Source organism: Monodelphis domestica, chromosome 2 (assembly GCF_027887165.1).
Source record: "Monodelphis domestica isolate mMonDom1 chromosome 2, mMonDom1.pri, whole genome shotgun sequence".
NCBI classification, from domain to species: Eukaryota; Metazoa; Chordata; class Mammalia; order Didelphimorphia; family Didelphidae; genus Monodelphis; species Monodelphis domestica.
Window position 1 is genome coordinate 376188833 of NC_077228.1, and position 21770 is coordinate 376210602.

A 21770-nucleotide genomic window follows, 5' to 3' on the forward strand; every position below is an offset into this window, starting at 1 on the left:
AAAACTACACTGGCACAAATGCCATTTCCTTTGATACAGTTTATAACCACTCTACATCTTAAGTGGTTCTCTTTGAGGTGTTTTGGAAGAAAAGTCAAATACTAGGTGGTTAATATTCCATAAGGCTCTCCAAATTTAGCTAAGTAGGTGTGTTGAAAAGAAAAGAAATATAAAATCAATTGTGGAATAACTATCTTCTATATAGAAGATAATCAATAAGAGGCAGCTAGTATAATACATAGAGCTCTGGGATCCAATACCACCTCCAAAACATACTGGCGTGATAAGCCTATAAGGAAGTCCCTTATCCTTTCTGAGCTTCAATTTCCTCCATCTAAAAAATGCTCAAATGAAATGCTTCCCCTCCCCCCACAAGATCTTTGCAGGCTAAAAGTATTACGTGAAAGTCAATAATTATTAAAGTGATAGACAAAACAATCCATCATCAGCAATAATATATAGCTGTGCCACAGACCAAGACCTTTTTGTTTAAAGATAATATCATCAAAAGATAAAGGTTTTAAAAACTTTTACATATTAAATGTTAAAACTTGGGCTGTATTGATACAGCCATACCACTGCTGGGTTTATACCCCAAAGAGATAAAGAAAAAGACTTGTACAAAAATATTCATAGCCATCCTCTCTGTGGTGGCAAAAAAATTGGAAAATGAGGGGATGTCCTCTGATTGGGAAATGGATGAACAAATTATGGTATCTGTTGGTGATAGAATACGATTGTGCTGAAAGGAATAATGAATTGGAGGAATTCCATGTGAACTGGAACAACCTCTAATAATTGATGCAGAGTGAAAGGAGCAGAACCAGGAGAACAAGGTACACAGAGATGGATACACTGTGGCACAATTGAATATAATAGACTTCTCTACTAGCAGCAATGCAGTGATCCAGGACAATTCTGAGTGACCTATGAGAAAAATGCTATCCACACCCAGAGAAAGAACTGTGGGAGTAGAAACACAAGAAAAACAACTGCTTGATCACATGGGTTGATGAGGATATGATTGGGGATATAGACTCTAAATTATCAACCTAATCCAAATATTAATAATATGGAAATAGGTCTTGATCAATGACACATGTAAAACCCAGTGTAACTACTCATTAGGTACAGAAGGAGGGTAGAAGGTGTTACAATAAGAAATAAGACTTAAGACATAAGGGTGATTGACAGGGCATGGGATTAGAATTTTTCCTGGAGCTGATGGAATAGAATCCCAGAGAAACAGTTAAGCAACTGGCAATCTCTTTGGACCTGGATGAAGGAGGAGGAGTATTTTCCTGGAGCAGCTTGAGAAACCATCATTCAAATTACAAGTCTGGGAATATCTTTGGCTATGGAAAAGAAGGCATTCTTCATTCTTCTGCTGGGCAGATAGAACAGACCACCTTTCGATATTTCTCTTGGGATTTTTGAACTTTTCCCATCAAAAGACTCTGTTGTATGATTACTAATCTCTAAAGACTTTGCCTTTAATGTACTTAGAAATAAGGTAGTTTTAGTCAGATAGTTTATAATTTAGAGGGTAAAATAATTAAGATCCCTCCCTTCTTTCCTTTTTTACCTTCCCCTTCCTTGTTTAATAAAATAAAAATATTTTTATGTTCTGTCTATGTTTCTTCCCTAAAACCACTTCAATCCTATTATAATATTTCAGAGGTGGACAGGAAAGAACATGAATCATGTAACTATGGAAAAATATTCTAAATCAATTACTTAAATAAAAAATTTTAATTTAGGTTATAGATATTATAGAATTAATTTTCAAGAAACATTTAAAAACAATAAATTTTCTTCTGACAGCTAAGATCATCAACTTTTTTAAGTCGTAGAAGCCATTTTGTCTTCTTTTCTATTATATACATTTTTCAGAATTTGAAATATATACTTTTTTTACATAATGTACTTGTCCCAAACTTTTAAAGATCTAATTATAAATGCCACTTCCATTATGTAGGATTCATGGACTTCTATTAATACTGTCAATGTTTATATAATTCTTTAAGGTTTGTAAAGTAAAGTTTGTAAAGTGTGTGTGTTTGTGTGTGTGTGTGTTAAAAAGGTAGGAAACAAGGTCTTCCTGAATCCAAATCCAATATGCTATACTATCCCTCTAGGGAAGATTATTCTAAAATTCATCACAATGGGATGAAGACAACAGACACATGGTTATCATATATGTGAATTATACAAAGATTTGAATGACTGCTTTTAAGATAAACAGTCCTTAGACAGGAATCCAAAAGGTCTTTGTAATTTTATATGTTAAAGAGAGTTTTCTTAATCTCTCCCTCTGTCTCTTTAAGAGGCAAGGGAACAGGTAACATTTTGCAATAAGAATCAGTTAACAGACAGCCTGCTAAAGATTCTGTTACCTAGGAGGCAAAGTGGATACATAGGAGAAAGTGACAATTGGATGGGGCTTTTATCTCTGGGACCCAGGATTTCCGTTTGGACATCCAAACTCCAGAAGTGTTACAGGTCAAAAAGGATATAGGAAACTCCTTTCTGCCCTTGGGACTTTCTTCTAGATCCTCTTTTAACATATGCACCTCTCAGTTCCACCCTGATAAGCATTGGGTGGTACCTAATCCAATCAATCCTCCCTTGAACTTGTGCCCTCAGGACACAAACCATTACCAGACATCCCCTATACATTCCTACACAATAAATTACCTCATTCCTGATTCATCCCATCCCCACAAACACAGACACAATACTATACCCCTCTTGTCAAAGAGATATAAAAAAAACCCAGAAACCATTTCCAGTGGAAGGCAGTGTTCTAACTGCACACTGTCTCCCAGCTATTCAATATTGCTCCCAAATTAATAAATTTCTTTTTTTATTTTTAAACTAATTTTTGGAGTCTTGCATTCATGCAAAGGATACCTATGGTTTTACCTCAAAGCTCACTGACAACACTGGGACTGATGATGACGATAATGATGATGATGATGTCACACAAAGACATCTGGTAGAATTAAAGAGTTTTATTTACTCAGAAGGAGAAAAGACTTGAAAGGCATAAGATATGTCTTCAAATGTTTGAAGAGATGTCAAATTGGAGAGGAATTAAATTGAGTTTGCTTGGATCAAAATTTGGATAATATATGGAATTTGGAAAAAGAGACAGATTAGATATGATATAAAGAAAAAATTCCTATCACACTATTAAGTTAATTGATAAATGAATGAATAAATACCCACAAAAGCTAGTAAATGCTCGTTATTTGTCAACCATTGTATCAAGCTCTGGGTATACAAATACAAAAAAAGAACATTCATGAAATAAAACTCAAAGAGACCTGGAAAAAAGAAGATACATTACCTAATCAAAGGCAAGTTACCATTTCCTGCTGAGTTAAAAATAATAATACAGAGGCATATGTGCCCATATAAGTACCATAAGTGAGAGGAGTGAGTCAGCTGCATATTTCATTAAGAGTAATATATATGGTCAAAGTATCAAATATTAGGTATTCGTTTATAGAAAAGTTGAAGAAAATGGGGTGCAAAAGAATATCAGTAGACAAAGTAAAATGAGTGAAGATCTTCCACTCAAAATTCAAACTTTCAGAAAGAACTGAAAAAAATAAACAGAATTTAATGTATAATTTTTTAAATCCCTTGTACAGAAGGAAAAAGTTTAAGAAAAAAGGGCAGAGACTAAAAGAGGAAATCAAAATGATGGGGAATACAGCGATGGTAATCACAAGATAGGGTACAGAACAATGTCCCCTGCACTGCTCACCTGGGCATCCCAGGCAAAATAGAAAGCCATAGCTGGCTTCAGAGATGTGATGTATGAGTTAGTGGGCAGAGAAAAGGTTTGATAAACTGAGGGAAGAGTGGATTTTGCTCTCATCTCTTCAGATTTTGTTGCTGGCTGGACTTCCCTGTGAGCATGGCTGGGGGTCCCTAATGGTGGCTGCAAAAGAGAGCAAGCTAAATGCAGCAATAAGGAAAATAAACTATATACCTCCCCCTTGTTTTTCCATCTTTTTCCTCTACTACTTTTTTATTAATGAAATTATTTATTTACAATCAGTCTCATAATTTTCCTTCTTACAGTCCAGTATTTTAGAAAGTGATTTAGAACTGTGCCTGAAAGTCACTAAACTATACAGACCCTTTGTCCTAGTTATAGCACAACTGGGCCTCACCAAAAGGATCCAAGAAAGTACAAAAGAATTCACATGACAAATATTTATATAGACTTCTTTTGTTGAAACAAAAAAAATGGAAATTAGGTGGATATCCATAAAGTAGGAAATGGATGAATAAATTGTGGCAGATAGATATAATAAAATATTACACCAGAAGAAATGGTGAAAGGGATGGTTTCAAAGAAATCTGGAAACATTATATGAACTGATACGGAGTAAAGTAACCAGAAGCAACCATTACAGTAAATTCTATAATGAAAATTTTTTTTGAAAGGTTTAAGAATTCTGATCATAGACCTAAATATAAGTAATGCACTTATTGAAAGAAGTAACCAAAAAGTGATGAGAATAATGGTGTAGTGGATAGAACATTGGACCTAGAATCAGGAAGATCCAGTCTTGACTTAAGACACTTGCCATCTGACACTAGGAAAATCACTTAACTTGCATCCACCTCAGTTTCCTCAACTGTCCTTGACTACATATCTATTCTCAGATATAGAGATATTGGTAACCAAAGGGTTTTTTTCCCTTTTAAATTTTTTTTTTGGAAAGATGAGAGAGTAGGAATAACAATAAGGTTGCTAAAAAAAAAGAGAAGACTGTAAGAAAAAATAAGAAAGATTATTTCAGAAAAAGCTGGAAAAATCTGCTGGAACTGATGCAGAGCAAAATAAGAAAAACTCAGAATATTTGTAGCATACCAGGCATGTTAGCATCTTGGAAGTATGGTTGATGTAATGATATTGTATCCTATATGTTTATTTAACAGACACATGGTCATATCACTTAATGTTCATTGTATAGAAGTTACAGTCCAGACTTCCGGGTAATCATGGCTGCAATCTAGACGCCACACGCTTCCTCTCCCCGGCACCGAACGAAATAGACTACATCAAAGGAGCATAAAATCACCTTTGGAGGAACAGAAGGACTCCCCAGTACCCCACAGAGGCAAAGGTACGTGGGGCTTGAACATTTCCACACTAAAATAAGAAGGAAAAGCTTGCACAGAAAAGTGAACTGAGCCGCCCTTCCCCCACCCCACCTCCCCCACTAAACCAGAGTGAGCTACCTGAGCACTCACCGGGACAGCGAGTGAGTGGGGAGCGTCTCTGTCTGGGGGGGCACTCCAGGGTCCTTGGGATCTGGGGACTGCCAGGAAAAAACGTCTCAGGGCGCTTTCACTGGAGAATCCAGCGGAACTGTACTTGGGGCGGGCTGCGCTGAACAACGCGGACCACGCGCTGATTATCTGGGCAGAGCTGAATACCTGGGCTCGGAGGCTGGGAAGAACTAGTCTGAAGCAACCTAAATTCACAGAAAAACCGCTCATATAACCCAGACCCCAGACTAAAAAGGAAAGGGGAATAAAACCACCAAAGGGATGGCTCACATGGCCCAAAATCAAGCCTCCAGGAAGAAAGGGAAAAAAGTGACTATTGAAAACTTTTATGGTGGAAGTACCCAAGGAAAAGAGGAGAATGAGGAGGAAATCCAAAAAAATTCAGAACACGCCTCCCAAAATGGAAACTATCAACAAGCTCTGGAAGATCTCAAACTGGAACTTATCCAAAAGATGGAAACCCGGAAAGAAAAATGGGAGAAAGAGATCAGCTGTCTGACAGATAAGAATGCTCAATTGGAAAAAGAACTCGAAGCATCCAATAGAAGGACAGACAAGGCTAAAAAGCAAAACCAGTCCCTAATGACCAGAATTAAGCACCTCGAAGAAAGTGAGATGATAAAACAGCAAGAATCAATAAAGCAAACCCAAATAATTAATGAATTGGAAGAAAACATAAAATATCTCACTGAGGTCACAGACCTGGAGAACAGAGGAAGACGAGAAAATCTCCGTATTATCGGTCTCCCAGAAAAACCAGAGGTAAACAACAAATTGGATATTATTCTACAGGAGATTATAAAAGAATATTTCCCCCACGTTCTGGAGCAAGGGGGCAAAATAGAAATAGAAAGGATTCATAGAACACCTTCTATACTAAATCCCCAAAAGACAACGCCTAGGAATGTAATTGCCAAATTCAAGAGCTTCCAAGTAAAGGAGAAAATCCTACAAGAAGCCAAGAAGAAGAGCTTCAGATATAAGGAGGCTCCCATAAGGATCACACACGACTTAGCGGCTAACACACTAAGAGACCGCAAAGCATGGAACACGATATTTAGAAAGGCAAGAGAGCTGGGTCTCCAACCAAGAATCAACTACCCAGCAAAACTGACTATATACTTCCAGGGGAAAGTATGGGCATTCAACAAAATAGAAGATTTCCAAGCATTTTCTAAGAAAAGACCAGAGCTCTGTGGAAAGTTCGATATCCAAGCACAGAAAGCAAGAGAAACATGAAAAGGTAAATATGAAAGAAAGGTAAATCTTATCTTTTTCTTTAAGTCAAACTCTCTTCTATAAGGACTACATTTACATCAAATTATATATATTAATATGTGGGGAAAATGTTTTGTGTAACTCTCATAAATTGTATCATCATAAGAGTAGTTAGAAGAAACATGCATAGGGAAAGATTGGGGCATTAAGAAGATTTGGGGAAAGTTGGGGCAAAGAAAGGAAAAGGGAGGGGGGAACGGCGATAATACTAAGATTAACTTCAAGAAATAGGGGGGGGAATCAATAGAATAATCTTTCCCATATAAAGATACACATGGGAAGGGGAGGGGAAGAACTCTCATATGAGAAGGAGAGGAAGAGAGCGTGAAGTGGAATTACTTAAACCTTACTCTCAGTGAAATCAAATCTGAGAGGGAAGAACATCTAGATCCAGTGGGATCCTGAATTCTATCTTATCCATTAGGGCAAGAAAGAAAGGAAAATCAAGGAGGGGGAGGGGGGTGGGAGTACAAAAAGGGAGGGAAGGAGAGGGGGGAGGGGAAGGGAGCATAAAAAGGGAGGGGCTAGAAAGGGAAGCATCTCAAGGGAGGGGACTAGGGGGACTGACACTTTCTCACTGGTTCAAAAGAAGAAAGCTAAAGAAGAAAGGTCAGAACTAGGGGAAGATATCAAAATGCCAGCGAATCCACAAATAACAATCATAACTTTGAACGTGAATGGGATGAACTCACCCATAAAACGCAGACAAATAGCAGATTGGATTAGAACCCAAAACCCTACCATATGTTGTCTTCAAGAAACACACATGAGGCGGGTTGACACTCACAAGGTTAGAATTAAAGGTTGGAGTAAGACCTTTTGGGCCTCAACCGATAGAAAGAAGGCAGGAGTTGCAATCATGATATCTGACAAAGCCAAAGTACAAATAGACCTGATCAAAAGGGATAGGGAAGGTAAATATATTCTGCTAAAAGGAAGTATAGACAATGAGGAAATATCACTAATCAACATGTATGCACCAAATGGTATAGCATCCAAATTTTTAATAGAGAAACTAGGAGAATTGAAGGAGGAAATAGACAGTAAAACCATATTAGTGGGAGACTTGAACCAACCACTATCAAATTTAGATAAATCAAATCAAAAAATAAATAAGAAAGAGGTAAAAGAGGTGAATGAAATCTTAGAAAAATTAGAATTAATAGACATATGGAGAAAAATAAATAGGGACAAAAAAGAATACACCTTCTTTTCAGCACCACATGGCACATTCATAAAAATAGATCATACACTAGGTCATAGAAACATGGCACTCAAATGCAGAAAAGCAGAAATATTAACTGCAGCCTTTTCAGATCACAAGGCAATTAAAATATTGATCGGCAAGGGTACATGGAGACCCAAATCAAAAATTAATTGGAAATTAAATAACATGATACTCCAAAATCGGATAGTTAGAGAAGAAATCATAGAAACAATTAACAATTTCGTTGAAGAAAATGACAACGGCGAAACATCCTTTCAAACCTTATGGGATGCAGCCAAGGCAGTACTTAGAGGAAAATTCATATCCCTGAGTGCATATATTAACAAATTAGGGAGGACAGAGACCAAGGAATTGGAAATGCAAATCAAAAAACTTGGGAATGAACAAATTAATAACCCCCAGAAGAAAACCATACTAGAGATCCTAAAAATTAAGGGGGAAATTAAGAAAATAGAAAGTGACAGAACTATTGAGCTAATAAACAAGACTAGAAGCTGGTACTTTGAAAAAACAGACAAAATAGACAAAGTACTGGTTAATTTAATTTAAAAAAGGAAAGAAGAAAGGCAAATTAATAGCATCAAGGATGAAAAGGGGGATCTGACCTCCAATGAAGAGGAAATTAAGGCAATCATTAAAAACTACTTTGCCCAACTATATGGCAATAAATATACCAACATAGGTGATATGGATGAATATTTACAAAAATATAAATTGCCTAGACTAACAGAAGAAGAAGAAATAGTTTTCTTAAATAATCCCATATCAGAAAAAGAAATCCAACAGGCCATCACAGAACTTCCTAAGAAAAAATCCCCAGGGCCTGATGGATTCACCAGCGAATTCTATTAAACATTCAGAGAACAGTTAATCCAAATACTATACAAACTATTTGACATAATAAGCAAAGAGGGAGTCCTACCAAACTCCTTTTATGACACAAGCATGGTACTGATTCCAAAACCAGGCAGGCCAAAAACAGAGAAAGAAAATTATAGACCAATCTCCCTAATGAATATAGATGCAAAAATCTTAAATAGGATACTAGCAAAAAGACTCCAGCAAGTGATTAGAAGGGTCATCCACCATGATCAAGTAGGATTTATACCAGGGATGCAGGGCTGGTTCAACATTAGGAAAACTATCCACATAATTGACCACATCAACAAGCAAACCAACAAGAACCACATGATTATCTCAATAGATGCAGAAAAAGCCTTTGATAAAATACAACACCCATTCCTATTAAAAACACTAGAAAGCATAGGAATAGAAGGGTCATTCCTAAAAATAATAAACAGTATATATCTAAAACCATCAGCTAATATCATCTGCAATGGGGATAAACTAAATCCATTCCCATTAAGATCAGGAGTGAAACAAGGATGCCCATTATCACCTCTATTATTTGACATTGTATTAGAAACACTAGAGAAGAAAAAGAAATTGAAGGCATCAAAATAGGCAAGGAGGAGACCAAATTATCACTCTTTGCAGATGACATGATGGTCTACTTAAAGAATCCTAGAGACTCAACCAAAAAGCTAATTGAAATAATCAACAACTTTAGCAAAGTTGCAGGATACAAAATAAACCCACATAAGTCATCAGCATTTCTATATAATTCCAACACAGCTCAGCAGCAAGAACTAGAAAGAGAAATCCCATTCAAAATTACCCAAGACAAAATAAAATACTTAGGAATCTATCTCCCGAGACAAACACAGGATCTATATGAACACAACTACAAAACACTTTCCACACAACTAAAACTAGACTTGAACAATTGGAAGAACATTAACTGCTCATGGGTAGGACGAGCCAATATAATAAAAATGACCATCCTACCCAAACTCATCTATCTATTTAGTGCCATACCCATGGAACTCCCAAAAATTTTTTTTACTGATTTAGAAAAAAACATAACAAAGTTCATTTGGAAGAACAAAAGATCAAGGATATCCAGGGAATTAATGAAAAAAAAAATACAAAGGAAGGAGGTCTTGCAGTCCCAGATCTCAGACTATATTACAAAGCAGCGGTCATCAAAACAATTTGGTACTGGCTAAGAGACAGAAAGGAGGATCAGTGGAATAGACTGGGGGCAAGCAACCTCAGCAAGACAGTATATGACAAACCCAAAGATCCCAGCTTTTGGGACAAAAATCCACTATTTCATAAAAACTGTTGGGAAAATTGGAGGACAGTATGGGAAAGATTAGGCTTAGATCAACACCTCACACCCTACACCAAGATAAATTCAAAATGGATGAATGACTTGAACATAAAGAAGGAAACTATAAGAAAATTAGGCGAACACAGAATAGTATACATGTCAGACCTTTGGGAAGGGAAATAATTCAAAACCAAGCAAGAATTAGAAAGAGTTACAAAATGCAAAATAAATAATCTGGATTACATCAAATTAAAAAGTTTTTGTACAAACAAAACCAATGTAACCAAAATCAGAAGGGTAGCAACAAATTGGGAAACAATCTTCATAAAAACCTCTGACAAAGGTTTAATTACTAAAATTTATAAAGAACTAAATCAATTGTACAAAAAATCAAGCCATTCTCCAATTGACAAATGGGCAAGGGACATGAACAGGCAATTCTCAGCCAAAGAAATGAAAACTATTAATAAGCACATGAAAAAGTGCTCTACATCTCTTATAATCAGAGAGATGCAAATCAAAACAATTCTGAGGTATCATCTCACACCTAGCAGATTGGCTAACATGACAGCTATGCAAAGTAATGAATGCTGGAGGGGATGTGGCAAAGTGGGGACATTAATTCATTGCTGGTGGAGTTGTGAATTGATCCAACCATTCTGGAGGGCAATTTGGAACTATGCCCAAAGGGCGATAAAAGACTGTCTGCCCTTTGATCCAGCCATAGCACTGCTGGGCTTGTACCCCAAAGAGATAATGGACAAAAAGACTTGTACAAAAATATTCATAGCTGCGCTCTTTGTGGTGGCCAAAAATTGGAAAATGAGGGGATGCCCTTCAATTGGGGAATGGCTGAACAAATTGTGGTATATGTTGGTGATGGAATACTATTGTGCTAAAAGGAATAATAAAGTGGAGGAATTCCACGGAGACTGGAACAACCTCCAGGAAGTGGTGCAGAGCGAAAGGAGCAGAACCAGGAAAACATTGTACACCGAGACTGATACACTGTGGCACAATTGAAGGTAATGGACTCCTCCACTAGGGACAATGCAATTTCTCTGAACAATCTGCAGGGAACTAAAAAAAAATACTACCCACAAGCAGAGGATAAACTGTGGGAGTAAAAACACCGCTGAAAAGCAACTGCTTGACTACAGGGTTGGAGGAGATAAGACTGAGGAGAGACTCTAAATGAACACTATAATGCAAACTCCAACAACAGGGAAATGGGTTCGAGTCAAGAACACATGTGATAACCAGTGGAATCATGCGTCGGCTATGGGAGAGGGAAAGGGGGGGGGGGGGGAGGAAAAGAAAACGATCTTTGTTTCCAGTGAATAATGTATGAAAACGACCAAATAAAATAATATTTAAAAAAAAAAAAAAGAAGTTACAGTCCAAAGGGTAAGAGAATTCCTGAGTGGCCACAGGGTCCTAGCTCACAACTTGTCAGAACACATTCCTTTACAAGCCGCATGTCAGGTTAATCTCCACCTCTTTGATTTCATCATTGTCAATTCTGCCAATGTTAAAACCTATGCCATGTTAAGTATTCATTGATCACCTCCCAATCCACATACCTAAAACCTCCAATAGATACTGGGGAACAAGCACGATTCTCTCTCTTAAATCTCTGGATCTTCTGATTGCTTTCCTATCTTATTCCTCCTGACCTCTCTCTTCCTCGCGACACTGTTGCCCCCATGCTTCCTATTCTTTGGCACTCTTGTCCATAGGAGACATTAAGGAGTTTTTACTCCCCATGTGTTTTCTTATTCCTCATATTTCCCATTAATTCTCTGGCACACTTGTCCATGGGAAATATTCACGGAGATTGCGACTCGCCATGTGTTTTAACTTGTCTCTGAGTCTTTATTATTCACCTTTTTTCCTTCAGTCTCCTTCTTAGGTTATCACCCACAGGTAAATTATATAGGAACTGCAGGTCGGTCCCTATATTATTGTACATAATAAGAACAATACTGGACAATGATCATCTGTGAAAATTTGGCTACTCTCAGCAATTCAATGATCTGAGACAATCCTTAAAGACTTATGACAGGGAATGAAACCCACCTCCAGAGAAAGAACTGTTGAGATCACTTTCATATTAGTGTATTTATGGTTTTATTTGGGGTGTGTAAATAAGGTTATTGAGGGGACTTTGATCACAAGGATAGAATCTAGACTCTTGTGCCCACCCACTTCCAGGCCCCATCAGGAAATTGAGAGATTAAGGTAGGGGACCTTGAGGAAGGAGGTAAACAAAACGAACCCTGGGCTGTCCCCTGGGTGGGCAAGCAAAGGAGGAAGGACAGCAGTTGGTTCGTGAGACCTGAGGTATGTGAGTCAGTGGACAGAGAGAAAGTTTGACAAACCAAGGTCAGGGGAAATTGGCCTTTTCTACTTCCATGTTGAAACTGAAGGGGGAAGTGGGAGGACGGGGTTAGGTTTGCTACTGTGCTGCCTGATTAATGGAGATTTCATAGTTGGAGTAAACTTTCTCTAAAAATCAATCTACTTCCAGGTTCTCCCTCTCTGACATCTCTCACACCTTTCCTTTCTATTTCTAAAAAAATATTAAAAATCTACAGTAAGACTCATTTTTAATTTTAACAAGGGGGGTGGTTATGTATGAATTTGCTCTTACAACAAGGACCAATATGGAAGTGTGTTTTGCATGACAACAAAAATAAAATTTTTTATTTGTTATTTTATTTATTAATATAGAGAATTTGTATGGGGTGCTCTGGGAGGGGTTATCTCTGGTCTGGAGGGCTTATCGTGCCCTTCTAGGGCAGCTCTCCAGCCTCTGACCCCACACCTGACACCCAGCTCTCACTTGTGGCTCCTAGTAGCTGCTAGCATGCTGCAGTGGCCACACCCTGGGCAACGGCTTCGACAGGCCAGCTAAACCTTGTGAGGGTAGCCATCGGGTCGTCGACCCCTGGTGAACCAGGGCTTTGCTCACCCAGCATGTGAAGACTGCTTCAGCTGAACAGACGGAAGAAACCAATAAGAAGGTTCAATGGCTGAGATGGCGACGCAGCAAAGCACTGTGGAGTGCTCAGGGCGTGTTGGAGGACAAAAGACAACAACACGGCCATCCAATGCAGCTGAGGAAGTCTCCAAGTGTAAGGACTTTTTGTGCCAATGAACCCGGGCTTCCAACGCCGAGAGAGTGGGACTGTCTCTGTGCACCGACTTTTCCACTTAAATCTCCTTCACGCACAAGTGTCTTTGTGCATACTCATCTACATCACAGATGAAAGTGCACAAAGACAATCATCACCCTCCGTTACTAAGAGACTACTACTATAGAGAATTTGTCCAAGATTACAAAAATCATATTTTCCCTCCCCTCCCCCCAACCTCCTTCCATAGCCAAACCACAATTCCACTGGGTTTTACATGTGTCATTGGTCAAGACCTAGTTCCATATTATTGATATTTGCACAAAGGTGATCATTAATGGTTTATAATCCGAATCATATCCCCATTGACACATGTGATCAAGCAGTTGTTTTTTGTTTTTTTTTTCTTTGTTTCTACTCCCACAGATCTTCTTCTGAATGTAGATAGTGTTCTTTCTCATAAATCCCTCTGAGTTGTTCAGAATCACTGTGTTGTCACTAATGGAGAAGTCCATTATATAAGATTGTACCACAGTGTATCAGTCTCTGTAGAATGTTGTTCTGGTTTTGCTCCTTTCACTCTGCATCAATTCCTGGAGGTCATTCCAGTTCATATGGAATTCCTCCAGTTCATTATTCCTTTGGGCACAATAGTATTCCATCTCATCAACATATACCATAATTTGTTCAACCATTCCCCAATTGGAGGGCATCCCCTCATTTTCCAATTTTTTGTCACCAAAAAGAGCACAACTATAAATATTCTTGTACAAGTCTTTTTCCTTATGATCTCTTTGAGGTACAAGCCCAGCAGTGCTATGGCTAAATCAAAGGGTAGACAGTCTATTGGCACCCTTTGGGGCATAGTTCCAAATTGCATTCCAGAATGGTTGGATCAATTCACAACTCTAACAGCAATGCACTAAATGTCCCAATTTTGCCACACCCCCTTCCAACATTTATTACTTTCCTTTGCTGTCATGTTAGCCAATCTGCTAAACCAATCTCGGAGTTGTTTTGATTTGCATTTCTCTGATTATAAGAGATTTAGAACACTTTTTCATGTGCTTAATTAATATTATTGATTTCTTTAACTAAAAATGCCTATTCATGTCCCTTGCCCATTTATCAATTGGGGAATGGCTTGAATTTTTTTGTACAACTGATTTACCTCTTTATAAATTTGAGTAATTAGACATTCATCAGGTTTGTGTTATTAAGATTTTTTCCCAATTTGTTGCTTCCCTTCTAATTTTAGTTGTATTGGTTTTGTTTGTACAAAACCTTTTTAATTTGATGTAATCAAAATTATTGATTTTACATTTTATAATTTTTTATAACTCTTGCTTGGTCTTAAAATCTTTCCTTTCTCAAAGATCTGACAAGTATACTATTCTGTGTTCACCTAATTTACTTATAGTTTCCTTCTTTATATTCAAGTCATTTGCCCATTGCAAATTGCCCAGTTTTTCTTGGTATAGGTTGTGAGATGTTGATCTAAACCTAATCTCTCCCATATTATCTTCCAATTTTCCCAGCAGTATTTGTCAAATAGTGGATTTTTGTCCCAAAAGCTGGGATCTTTGGGTTTATCATAGATTGTCTTGCTGAGGTCATTTACCCCATGTCTATTCCACTGATCCTCCCTTCTGTCTCTTAACCAGTACCATATTGTTTTGATGACCACTGTTTTATAGTATAGTTTGAGATCTGGTACTGCAAGGCCACCTTCCCTCACATTTTTTTTTCATGATTTCCCTAGATATCCTTGATCTTTTGTTCTTCCAAATGAACTTTGTTATGGTTTTTTCTAATTCAGTAAAAAAGTTTTTTGGTAGTTCAATGGGTAAGGCACTAAATAAGTAAATTAGTTTGGGTAGGATGGTCTTTTTTTTATTATGTTAGCTCATCCTACCCATGAGCAGTTAATGTTTTTCCAATTTTTTAGATCTAGTTTTAATTGTGTGGAAAGTGTTTTGTAGTTGTGTTCATATAATTCCTGTGTTTGTCTCAGCAGATAGATTCCTAAGTATTTTATATTGTCTAGGGTGATTTTAAATGTAATTTCTCTTTCTAATTTTTGCTGCTGAGATGTGTTGGAGACATAGAAATGCTGATGACTTATGTGGGTTTATTTTGTATCCTACAACTTTGCTAAACTTGTTTAATTTAAGTAGACCATCATATCATCCACAAAGAGTGATAGCTTGGTCTACTCCTTGCCTATTTTAATGCCTTCAATTTCTTTTTCTTTAATTGCTACTGCTAGTGTTTCTAGTACAATGTCAAATAATAGCTGTGATAATGGGCATCCTTGTTTCACTCCTGAGCTTATTGGGAATGCTTCTAATTTATCCCCATTGCAGATTATGTTTGCTGATGGTTTTAGATAAATACTGTTTATTATTCTTGAAAAAGGCTCTTCTATCCCTATACTTTCTAGTGTTTTCAACAGGCTTTGGAATCAGTACCATATTTGTGTCATAAAAGGAATTTGGTAGAACTCCCTCTTTGCTTATTCTGTCAAATAGATTGTATAATATTGAGATTAGTTGTTCTTTGAATGTTGGATAGAATTAATTTGTGAATCCATCAGGTCCTGGTGATTTTTTTCTTAAGGAGTTCTTTGATGGCTTGTTCAATTTCTTTTTCTGATATGGAATTATTTAAGTATTCTATTTCTTCGATTAATCTAGGCAATTTGTATTTGTATAAATGTTCATCCATATCATCTAGATTGCCATATTTATTGCCATGTAACTGGGGAAAATAATTTTTAATGATTGTCTTAATTTCCTCTTCATTAGAGGTGAGGTCTCCCATTTCATCTTTGATAATGTTAATTTGGTTTTCTTCTTTCCTTTTTTTTAAATTAAATTGACCAGTACTCTGTTTACTTTGTTTTTTTCAAAACACCAGTTTCAAGTTTATTATTTATTTTTATTTATTAATTCAATAGTTCTTTCACTTTTGATTTTATATTAATAAAATTAACAAAATTCTCCTTTAATTTTTAGGATATCTAATTTAATTTTCAACTGGAGATTTTAATTTGTTCCCTTTCAAGTTTTTTGATTTGCATGCCCAATTCTTTGACCTCTGCCCTTCCTAATTTTAAAAATGTTATCGATTCATTTTTTAATAACCAGAGAAGTTCAGAAAAGAAAAAAAAAGACAGCTCTGAAATATGTTAAATTTAATGTATATTTAAAAAGCAAAGGCAAGTTACATAGTTCCATAAGAAACCGTTTTTTTCTCTTCTTTTCCGTATATGGATTTTTTTTTTTGTTATATGTTCAGAATACGGGGCATAAAAAAGGATTAATGTGTGCTTCTCAGGGTGGACAACATCCATCCTACCAACCTTCCCCCACACCCCAATCAGGAATGAAAGTCTGTTTAGGCTTACAGAATAAGACCTTAAGGACAACTAGTCATTGCCACAAACCCAGTGAGTTGGGAGACTCCTTATCTCACCTCAAGGACCTGCTGTTAAGGCTCAAGAAATGAAGGAAAACAGTCAGATTCTCCTACCTCACTATCTCTGCATACCTTTAGAAGCTAAAGGAATCACTCCAGAGGACATGGTTACCTCTCCTTCACCTTATCCAACCCAAATGGAAGCTCATGATGAGCTCATGCTAAATATCTTGCTGTTTTCTGATTGGAGTAGACTTTGCACTGTGACAAGGAAATCACTTTAAAAGACTGATATATATAAATTTAAGGTCGCCAAGGAATTCAGCTATGTAATTCCTAAATGAAAACTCAAGTCAGCAGTCAACCTTTTATGGAGTTTAATTACAAACAGGAGAAAGAAAGGTATTAGAGATAGAGAGAGAGAGGGAGAGAGAAAGGGGAGAGAAGGGAATAGGGCTTAAATACCCCTTCTGTTTAGGCTGGGCCTAAAGGCCCAAGCCCTTAGATAGCTGAGGCAAAGGAAAGAGATCAGTCCCTATCACTCACGTGACCAAAATGGAGAAACAGTCTCAGGGGCCTCCACCTCCAGCTTCCTTCAGAGCAAGCTACTCAGAGCACCTCTCCAACCAACCCCCTCAGTCCTCAGACCCCTCTATCTTTAAGGAAACCATCCAAGTTCCCTCTCCTCAGTTCTCACATCTACCAATCACTGTCCATGTCTTCCCTGTGCCAATGGTGGCTCTAGCTTAACCCAGGACCGCCCAGAGGTCTGTGGCTTTGCACATGTCTGTTGAAGGTCATATTCTCAAATAATTAAATCTTGATCCTTTGCTACAGCCCTTCCTAAATCCTGTTACCCTGAGTAGGGTGGAGATTGGAATAATTAAATTTTGATCTATGCTGTAGCCCTTTCCATTGTTCAGCAAAAGGTTTCTGTCCTAAAGTAATCTTAAGAAGGGAGGAGGAGGAACCTCCCTTGCCAATGGAGTTCACATTCCAATGTTGAAATTTCCAACATTCACAAGTCTAAGAAATTTTAAGGTTTACAGCACCTAAATTATAAATGCTGGTCCCATACAAGGGGAAGTAGGACAGAGAGGAGAAGAGGGTCTCACATTAGGAACCAATACAAGAATGTTTGAATCTGCACTCATGCATTGCATTTGCCACATTAGGACATTTGTCCTTTCTCATGAGGAAGAATAAAGGCTGCTTTTTATAGTCTCACTTTCTGACTCATTGTGGTAGGTGGCTGTTAGGGGGATGGGGGAAGAGACACTCTCAGGTCATCAGTCTCAGCTGCTCCAAACTCTTGTTGCATGCTTTCCCATTTTCTCTCTTCCACACTGGCCATTTGTTTCTCCCATGGAATAAAGCAAACAGAGGTTAAGTGACTTGCCAAGGATCACACAGCTAGTCTTTGAGGCCTCATTTGAACTCAGGTCTTCTTAGCTGCCTCAACTGACACATATGGACAGCTTTAATTGGTGCTTTATTAGATCATTTTTGGATAACATCCTTTTCTAAGCAAAGAAAACAGAGGAAGGCGCCATTCATTATAAAAGTATATAATGCAAAATTTTGGGGAAAAAAATAGATCTAGTCACAAAATCATTTGAGTTTCTTATAAAACAGGAACTGTTTTATATTAAGTAAGGTGAAATTGCAATATGATTAGAAAAGAGTTTAAAACAGAATGTTCAAGTGATATTTAAAATTATATTTCAGAAAAGACTAAATAAAAAGTGCATATTTACATACAAAGGGTACTAAATTAAATTAATGAGAGGATTTTGGTCATATTGTAAACTTCCAGCAGGTGGCATGCACACACACAAAAGATGAGCTAATAAGTACTTAGTTACTCCTGTAGTTACTCCTGTAGATTAATAGGTAGTTTTAAATACTGTAAAATCATGAGCCCATATTCTTTCTAAAAGTTCATCATAATTTTCTGACACTGCACCACTGAGTCATTTTTGGGTCTCCCCATTCATAAGCTGAAGAAGGGTAAAAGCATTCTCCCTACTTTACCTGTGACTTCCCTCAATAGGATTCAGGGACCCTTGAGAAGAACAGGCCAAGAAGATACAGACTTCTTTCCTTTAGAGAAAAGGGATAGTATCACTGTATCAATTTAAATAAAAAATTTTGTCTCCTCTGTGAAATAATGCATAGTTGTTTGGCCAGTTAACACACACACACACACACAAAATGATCTTCAATCAACAGACACAAATCTAATTCAAATTGAGTGATATCTACCATATCAGTTAAAGAAAAAAAAAACCTGTAATATTTTAATTAATAAATTCTAAAGCAAGGGGCCCATTAGGTGGTTCAGTGGATTAAGAGCCAGGCCTAGAGACAGGAGGTCTTGGGTTCAAATTTGTTTTCAGACCCTTCCTGGCTGTGTGACCCTGAGGAAATCATTTAACCTCCATTGCCTAGCCCTTCTCATTTTTCTGCCTTCGAACGAAAACAAAATATTGATCCTAAAACAGAAGGCAAGAAGTGTTAAAAATAAGTAGAAATTCTAGAACAATATTTCTAAAGCTACTGTAAGAGCACAATTCTAAATGAGTATCATACCACTTTATTATTTTTATGCTAATATGCTAAAATAATCTGAAGGACAAAAATCAATTAGGATTATGAAAACCAGTTCATAGTGCTGCAGTTTTTAATGAATTGCTATTATATCCAATAAAGTTATTATTAATAGAAAATAACACTTATTCATAAAAACAGTATGATATTTTTGTTTTTATTTCAAGAATGTTAAAGAAAAACATGGGGGAAAAAACAATGTCCAGTTCATTAAATAATTAGTATCCACATGGAAATAATATTACCAACATTGAGTTCTATTTTTATAGCTTTCCTTACACTAAAACACACACACACACACACACTCACTAAACTATTTATCAGTTATTTTGTACAAGGTGCTCAAGTTTAAATGACTGATTATTGCTCCTAAGAACATAATAAGAAAATATCTGATCTGGCATAGGTTTTTCACATTTCAATTCAACGAACATTTGTTATACATCTACTCCATATATAATACCAAGTTACTAGACAAAAAAGATCTCTAAACCAGGTTCCAAAAGAATCTCATTTGATCAATTGGTTGTATAAAAGTACAGAATCCAGAAATGGAAGTCTAAGTTCAAGGAAACAGATGAATTTGGCTGAAATATATATATTTTAGGAAACAATTGAAATGATACAAAAAGGGCATAGCTCTTTGATCCAAAAATCTTATCGCTGAATGATTCTTATCTATTTATTCAGTCCTAATCTTTCTCCTGAACTCTAGGTCAAAATGACTCATTGCTTCCTGGACATCTCTAAGTTGACATCCCATAAGTTTCACAAACTTAAAACATCCCAAAGCAAAAGTCATTATTTTCCATTCCAAAACTCTCCCTACTTGAAAAATTCTCTATTGCTAATGAGGACAGCACCATTTCCCCAATTCCAATGAATCACCAATTTATGTCTCACATATAATTTACTCCAAAGTTTTTCTGTCTTCTATCTTCACAATTCCCCATTCACATAGTCACACCCTAGTTACAAGACATTATAGCAGACCTGGATAACCTTCTAGCTGTTTCTGTCTTAAGACTCTCCTTACTTACTTAAAACTGTCCTCCATTCAGATTCCAAAGGAATAATCCAAAGCATAGGTTTAACCATTTGACTCATTCCTTTATTCAAAGACCTCCAGTGTTTCTCAGTTACCTCCAGGATCAAGTATAAAATCATCTGTTTGGCTTTTAAAAACCCGACCTTGACAGTGTGTGGTGTGTGTGTGTGTGTGTGTGTGTGTGTGTGTGTGTGTGTGTGTGTGAAATGGAAGAATCAAGGATAACTAAGGTTATAAACATGAATGACTAGAACATCTGTTTCATCATTAGATTATGGGAAAGTTGAAAAAGGGAATAGGGAAAACAATAGCATTTTGAACAAAAGAAGGAAGGGCTAGATATATAGACATGAAACTAACTGACAAAGTGATCATTGAATCCATGGTATCTGATGTGTTTGTTCACCAAAGAAAAATTTAAAAAACAAAAACAAGACAGAACCATCAGTCATATCCACATTTAACAGTTAGAAGATAAATAATGACACGGTAGAGGAAACTAAGGGGAAAAAAAACTCAGTTTTGTAGGAGGTAAAAGATATTAGAAAGGGAGGCAGAGAGAGGCACACGGAGCACCAGAACTGTAGTTCAAGATAGACCTAGTCTGAATTTACATCTTCAATATCAATACTTTCCATATAGGTAACCACTTAGCCTCCCTTAAGTCTCAGTTTCCTCATCTATCAAATGAGGTAACAACTAGTATTTACAAGTTTGTTGTGAGGATCAATAAGGAATATAATTGTCAATTATTATTGTTGTTGTTGTTATTGCTATGACTTATTACTATATGCTGAAGAGAGCAATACCACAAAAAGCCAAAAGGAGGTATAGAGAATGAAGGATAAGGACAGAGAAAAGTAATCTGATTTAAGGAATACACAATGACTGCTTCCCAAAGTACCGAGATGGTAAAGGGGGGAAATAGATTTTTTTCAGTGTTAGATGTGAGTGTTAGTAACAAAGTCAGGGGGCCTTGGAGACATTTCAGTACAGTCAAAAACCAAACTGCAAGGTGAAAAGTGAGTTTAAGTCAATAAAGGCAAAATTTTAAACAAAAGTATAAATGACTACAATAATATAAGCAGAAGAGCTATAGGACAGAAATTCAAAAGAATAGTAGTCAGAAGAAGGGTTTTTTAAAAGACTAGATAGGCAAAATGAAGAGAAAAAGCAAAGTGGCAATCTCCCAAAAAATATAAGATCAAAGGCTTAAGTAGGTAAGTTGGAATTGGAAGCAAAACAAGTACTGTAGCAAAGGTAGAGTAAATAAAGAGCTGACATAGAGAAATATTGAAGTATAAAGTTGTAAAGAAGAGGAAGCTTTCAAAAAATTGTCAATTTCCTCAAGAAAGAGGTAGATCCTATACTGAGAGGGAGATGGGATATGACATAAGGAAAACGAAGATACAGTACCACAGCTATGAGGAACATGTTAGAGATTAAATAAAGGCATTCCTATGGAGTATCAGGAGCCTAATTAAGATTAGATATTAGATATGAATCCAGTCAATATAAGTTGTGAAACATCTTTCAGCAGTGTTCTGAATACCGGAG

At 36.8% G+C, this 21770-nt stretch overlaps 1 protein-coding gene across 5 annotated transcripts in view; it reads right to left on the reverse strand.

The window, feature by feature from the left end:
• CDK19 (cyclin dependent kinase 19) overlaps nt 1-21770 on the reverse strand; it is a 248765-nt gene that overhangs the window by 93740 nt on the left and 133255 nt on the right. The window lies entirely within an intron of this gene.